The sequence below is a fragment of the Talpa occidentalis genome, unplaced genomic scaffold (assembly GCF_014898055.3).
Source record: "Talpa occidentalis isolate TD23 unplaced genomic scaffold, MPIMG_talOcc4v2.1 talOcc4.7, whole genome shotgun sequence".
Classification (NCBI taxonomy): domain Eukaryota; kingdom Metazoa; phylum Chordata; class Mammalia; order Eulipotyphla; family Talpidae; genus Talpa; species Talpa occidentalis.
The window spans coordinates 57900282-57907297 of record NW_023605083.1 but is presented as its reverse complement, the minus strand read 5'-3'; the positions used below and the strand labels follow the sequence as shown (position 1 = coordinate 57907297).

The 7016-nt window shown below is 37.9% G+C and overlaps 1 pseudogene; it reads left to right on the top strand.

Moving 5' to 3' along the window:
• Positions 1-5328: 5328 nt before the first annotated feature.
• Positions 5329-6494, top strand: LOC119231422 (olfactory receptor 13C4-like; annotated as a pseudogene).
• Positions 6495-7016: the final 522 nt, after the last annotated feature.

The following is a 7016-nucleotide window of genomic DNA, read 5'->3' as shown; positions in this document are numbered from 1 at the left end:
GGTGGCGCTCCTGACCCTTCTGTTTCCTCACACTTCTCGCCCATTACGTCAGAGGTCACAGAATTGTGTGAATGCTCAGGTCGTTCCTGGCCCACCATTCTGAACTCATCCCTCCATCCTTTCTCACACGCAGTTGCACACATTTCCTAAGCGTGTAGAATGCGAGTGAATTTCACTGAGAAATGGGGGCGAGCACATGTCACGCTCTGCTCTTGAACTTGAGGAGGTTGTGACCTGGGCCAGGTTTTGTTTGGTATGATATTCATGTGGTAGAGGGCCGGGGAGCTTTTACTTTTCTGCTCCTAAATGCAGTCGCCTTCCGCATGGCTACCATTACCTTGTAAAGCTCCTAATAATTTAGAATTTATTTACCAGGAGCTCAGAGAAATAGCGGGCACAAGAGTTAGATAGAAAAAGCGAAAGGTAAACATACATAGTTAAAACTAGATATTCTCTTAACTTTTAAAGCAGAAATCAGAATTGTGATTCAGTCTCCCCTTCCTGATTATTGTGTACTAGAATTACCAACTATCTTAAACATTTCGCGTTATTTCTTTAATGTCTGTTTCTGTATTTTTAAATAATAGGTCTATTCTGCTATTTCTTGATTCCCCCCCCCTCCTTGTAGATAGTGTATGTTGACTTCCATCTGTGGAAGGAGAGGATTTAAATGTCTGACATACCACTCCACCCAAATGATTTCCCTTTCTGATCTATCAATACTTACTTTAAAAATAGTGGTATGATTATATTACTTATATATATGTATATTATATTAATGTTTACATTATCCTTGCTAATTACATTGTTGCAAGCATTAGTGTCATTAGTGTAACATTGCTTACATTATTTAAACTAGTGAATTACTGGGCTATCATCTGCAATTGTATTGGATGTCCCTTGTGCAAAGACTTGAATGTGTTCAGAGGAAAGGGGGGTTTTAAAAATTAGTTATGTCAGAGAGCATGGGTCAGTTTTTCCATATGATGGCATCCATTTCTAACTAATCAAGACAACAAAGATTTGTGCTGGGATTGGATCTTTATGTAGAGTTGTTGAACAAAGTCAGGATTCCTATCTTAGAACTTGCAGGTTCGGGAAACAGGTAAACAATAAAGAAAAAATATGTCAGGGATATATAAATATATATAAAGCAGAGATGTATAAATACCTATTAGGGAATAAAAGGTGGCATATGGAGAATAGAAGGTCCTGGAAGGAGGTAGCAGAAACTGATAGTTATTTTCTAATATACTTCTTACAACCTCACCACACCCTGCTCTTTCAATTCATGGTAGAACATACAACTATGAGCCCAGCTGGATGGTCAATATCAGGAGGTTCAAGGCACCTTATGAGTTACTGATTTATCTCTCATAAACTTCCTTCTGGAAAACTCTTTAATTTTTACCTAAGCCTCATCATATAGTTAGAATAACAATATACCTTTATATTGTATTTATATGTGTATATATATTTAACTATATGATTTATATTTCATATACTTTCATGTCTCTGGTTGGATGGCCAGCCACCAGAATCTTGGTCAATATATCTGATCCTGGTGCCAGGATTGGCACACAGGTCTATTATCAGATACACAGATGGTTGTAGCTCTTTCCATGTATCTGAGAGATGGAGACAGTTCTTAACCTGATTCCTCAGTGCGTAAGATTTTTCTCTGATTGCTATTGTGAAGGATTCTAACCAGATTACGAGGCTTCTTCTGTAGTCAGAGTCCGAAGGTCTACTTTTAGGGAATCAGATGAGCATGTCTCTAGTGGGTCCCTGGACAGACAACAGTGTGTCAGCCTAAAGCTAGAATAGAACTACAAGGTCAATTCAAGATTTGAAGTCAGACAGAGGTTGGAAGGTGAGCCTTGGGGCACAGATGGGCATGGCTCTGGTTCAGTTGTCTAGGTAACTGTCTTCCAGGTCACTGGTGGCATTCAGATCCACAACCAAAATTAAGGTTCATAAACCTGTAACCTGGGACATGGGGTGACATGAATCCTGTCAGGACCCTTGATAGATGGTACGGGTGGCAGGATCAAGGCCAAATGAGACTGTAGTTAAGTCCACTAAAAGGGTCAGGACTGTTTCCTGGTCAATAATTTTTGGTTGGAGAGTTTCCTACTTGGGCATGTCCTGTCTTCTCAAAATGTCCTAATCCTCCAGAATTCATATTTTATAGTGAAATGTAACATTTATTGGAAAATTTTAGCCAGAATCTAAGTATTTATATGTATAGAATTTTTTAAAAGATTCATTTTATTTATTTATGCATACAAGAGCTGGGGTGCAGGCCAGAGGTGCAGGGGATGAGAGGATTCATCAGAGACAGAGTGGGGTGCAGAATAGGCGGACAGACTGAAATACACTGCTGAGGGCAGCAGTGGGTGAGACAGGAGATGTCTGCTGCACCATGTGGGTTAGCTTCCTGGCCAGGGATCCACATTGTGCTGCAGTGGCTGCAGATGGCTTCTTCGTGCTGAGACTTACCCCTTGTGCCACCAGGGAGGCCCTACAGATTTTTTTCCAATGGACTTTCTGAAACACTTTAATATAGCAATGTGCTATCTACCTTTCTGAGTTTATGTCCCAAGCATTCTATTCTGAACCCTGTTATTTTTACTTTTTTGGCATTAAATATATAAATTCATGTTTAGCGTATAAATGTATTTATTTTCCTTAATCTGTATTTCTTTTCTACCCAAAAAAAGGTTGTAGATGGCATCTTATAGGAAATTAATTTATCAAAAAGAATGAAGATAACATAAGCAGAATAAGTTAAATTACAATGCACTTAATTTATAGCATTCATTTAATTATATATTTTATGTCAACAATAAGGTCATTTGAATTCAAATTATTTCATTTTGGTAATTACCAAATGAGTAATAATTCCTTGAATTTACTTTGGTAAATATTTTTTAAACTAAAAAGTTCCATATGTCATAAAACTTATTTGTTGAACTTTGCCTGTGTTTCCAAAAGTTACATGGGTCGGATAATATCATTTCATTTTTGAGCTTTAATTCAGCCACAGCTTATTCCCAGTACCACTCTTAATTGGGTGTGTGGGACACTGTCCCTAATGCACCAGGAAGTTTCTCCATCCCACAGATCTCTCATTCCAACTTTAAATTGCTTTGGGAACTGGGGAACAATTACAACAACTGTTGTATAGCAAATATTTACTCTTCCACATTTGTGGGATCTGACACTGTTGAACTTGATCTTAATTCAGAAAGCTGAATTAAATACTAAGAAGAAAGTAACAGGTTCTACTAGGGAGTAGAAATATTTTTTTAGTATAAAGGTGAGTTTGTATACCATGTAACTGTACCTTCTCAATCTATAATTAAAGCTATTATTCAATGTGAATTTATAATGTGAATAACCTAATTGATTCAGGAACCAATTTATTATTACAAAAATAGAGCCATGGATCATTATTATTAGTAGTAATGTACCTTTTAATCCTTAAAGCAATTTCCACATGTTATCTTTTTATTTCCAGCATCTTAACAAGACCCCCAGGAATTTACATGTATGTGAAAGATTTAAAAGACTGAAATAGTTGATTCTTCATTATTTCATTAAGGCCAAAATTTCTGCATAGTGCTTCATAGGAAACAGGAATAATAACTTTTAGTGTTGTATCCCAAAGAACTCTAGACTTTATTGACCAAAATTTGAGCTTCAAGCTCTACTTTGTACTTGTGGCTGAATAGCTTTGACCACACTCTGTGTTTTACATTAAAAAAGTAGAAATATGAGAACTCATCATAGATCTAAGGCATCCAATGAAAGAGGAAGAGCAAAAGGGAGAGGGGGAGGGATGAGAGTAGAGGAAGAGAAGGGAAAGGACCGCAGACTATGGTGGAGGACTTGTGGGTCCTTAGGTGGTGGTAGAGCTTCGATGACCACACTTAAAGGGAGAAATCCTATGTTGTCAAATATTAAGTAAGATGTAAAACAATGGTAATTCATTAATAAAAAATTTTAAAAATAAAAAAAATTGGGGCCTCCGTGGTGGCGCAGGTGGTTCAGCGCAGCTCTATGAAGCTGTCTGCAGCCTCTGCAGTGCCAGTTGGATCCCTGTTGGCGGCAGAGCAACCCACATGGCGCACAGACCTCTCCTGACTCGCCCGTGCTCCCCTCAGCAGTGTATTTCAGTCAGTCTGCCTGTTCTGTTCCCTGCTTTGTCTCTGGTGAATCCTCTCACCCTCCCAGGCATCTGGCCTGTGCCTTGGTTCTTGTATAAATAAAATAAATCTAAAAAAAATTTAAAAAAAATAAATAATTAAACATTTCCATAAAAAGCTGATAAAGTTTTTGTAAACTGTAAAGTATAACGTGCTATACCTACACATATACAAATATGTAAAAGTATTATTAGTGTTTTCTCAGGTTCAACTTAGATAAATTGTGGAAAATAACTATGAAGCCACAGGGAAAAAAAAAATGGAGGGAATATTTTTCTTCAAAGATTCTTAGTCTTATCCTTGCAGAACTGGTCTTCTAATGGAAAAATAACCAAATAGTTAAGAGTGAGCTATGACTATGACATCAATAACTAGCTACATGTGAACAGATGTTAAATTGCAATATAGTTCAATTTACTATGATTGAAGTCTACCCATAAAAAATACACAATTTAACCAGAAAGTGATCCAGAGTGTCAGACATGTAGAAATAAAAATAAAACCTGTTTTAAAATTTGAGCATGTCTGTTAAACACTGAATCAAAATTCCAGTTCAAATTGAGTTGTTTTTGTACCTTTCCTACCACTCTACCGCTGGACATGGCTAAACAACAAAATATGTTCCATTGTCTGAAATATTCTAGGGGCTAGGGTATCTTCAATAGTAGGGAAGTTTGCTTCTGAATTTTTTCCACCCTAGGTAGATCTTTACACTTCAGCCACAATGCATAGAAACTCTCAATATCCTCTGTCATATTCTAGACACAGACATTGTTTTTTTTTTAAATTTTTTTTTAATAGAGGCATGTTTTATTTATTTATTTGTTTGTTTGTTTTGTTTATACATGCACTGGGTACAGTCAGAAGCGTGGGAGGGTGAGAGAATTCACCAGAGCCAGAGCGGGGAGCAGAGCAGGCAGAAGGACTGAAATACACTGCTGAGGGGAGCAGCGGGCGGCAGGAGAGGTCTGCGCGCCATGTGGGACCCACCCTGCGGTGGCCGGGGAGCAGCCGGGGATCGAACCGGTGCTGTAGAGGCCGTGGGCAGCTTCGCAACCCAGCGCTCAACCGCTGCGCCACCTGGGAGGCCCGACACAGACATTGTTGAAGTTAGCTGATGACAGAGGCAGATGACAAAACTTCAAGGAAAATACACTCTATATTTCACCTGAAACTATATGTATTCAAAATGTTTGTTACATTTGTAGTTCCTTGTAGGTCTTGTTTTGATGTGCTGAGAGCTGGGACATGGGTAAAATAAAGACATATGTGACAGAATTCATTCTTCTGGGACTCTCTGGTTACCCCAAGTTGGAGATCATTTTCTTTACTCTAATTCTAGTCATGTATCTAGTGACTCTAATTGGCAGTGGTGTTCTGTTCATAGCAAGCATCTTTGATTCCAGTCTTCTTCCCCAAATGTACTTCTTCCTAGGCAACCTCTCTTAGATATCTGCTATACGTCTGCCTCTGTTCCCTCAACTTTGGTCAGCTTAATCTTAAAGAAAAGAAACATTTCCTCTCTGGATGTGCAGTGCAGATGTTCTTTGGGTTTGCAATGGGGTCCACAGAATGTTTGCTCCTTGTCATGATGGCTTTTGACTGCTATGTGGCCATCTGTAACTCTCTGAGATACCCCATCATCATGAGCAAGGTGGTATATGTACTGCTGGCTTCTGTCATGGCTCTCTGTTAGAATCAACTAAATTGTTCAGGCATCTCTTGTCATGCAACTGCCTTTTTGTGGGAATAATATTATTAATCATTTTTTATGTGAAATATTAGCTGTTCTTAAATGAGGTTGTGCTGATATATCCCTCAGTATCACCATGGTGATATCAAATATGGCATTCCTGTTTCTCCCACTGCTGGTCATTTTCTTCTCTGTGTTTATCCCCTACACCATCTTGAGAATGATCAGCCACTGGGAAATGCAGGGCTTTTTCTACCTGCTCAGCACATCTTACTGTAGTGATCATATTTTATGGTACCATCTTCTTTATGTATGTCAAACCCTAGTCTCAAGAGCAACTTGGGAAAGACAATTTACAATGTAGGGAGGGGCTTATTTCTGTGTTTTATGGAGTAGTGACTCCCATGTTAAATCCTATAATCTATAGTTTGAGGAATAAGGATGTAAAAGCTGCTGTGAAATATTTACTGTGTCAGAAAGATGTTAATTATCAAATCAAAAGGAACTATGAATCTTTTATCTATGAAGAAGAAAAATGGCATCACTGGGCAATCAGTGGGAGTTTTCTTTGGGGAAAACGAAGTATATAGGGATATTTTTATTCTTTGCCTTCACTAGCTACAATGACACTACAATGACAGAAAGTTGGTTTGCTATAAAATCGGGTTCTAATAGGATCTCATCCATATCTTACAAAGACAGTTAATTCCTTCATTTCCTTTTGAATCTTATCCCTGACGATGTCTAAGATGGGTGACAACATAGTGGAGACGATAACACATAAGCTTTGAAAAATAGAGAGGCAGTAGTATAATTCTGCTCTATCACAAGCCACTTAAATTGATATTAGGAAAGTCATTAATCCTTTCTAAATTTTAGTTTCCTTATTTGCAAAAGGGAGTAAGTACTCTCTCTCAGTGTTATTAGAAGATTCAGTGAACTGCACAATGCACCAAGCATAGTGCCAAGTTCATAATGATTCCCTTTGTAGAGGAAGTTGAGCTTAATTTTTTTTTTCCTGATGACAGAATTAAGGAATTGAAGAATCAAAGTTAAAAATAAAAGGTATCAGCTGGCAATTCTTTTTTTTTTTTTTTTTGTTACCAGTTAGT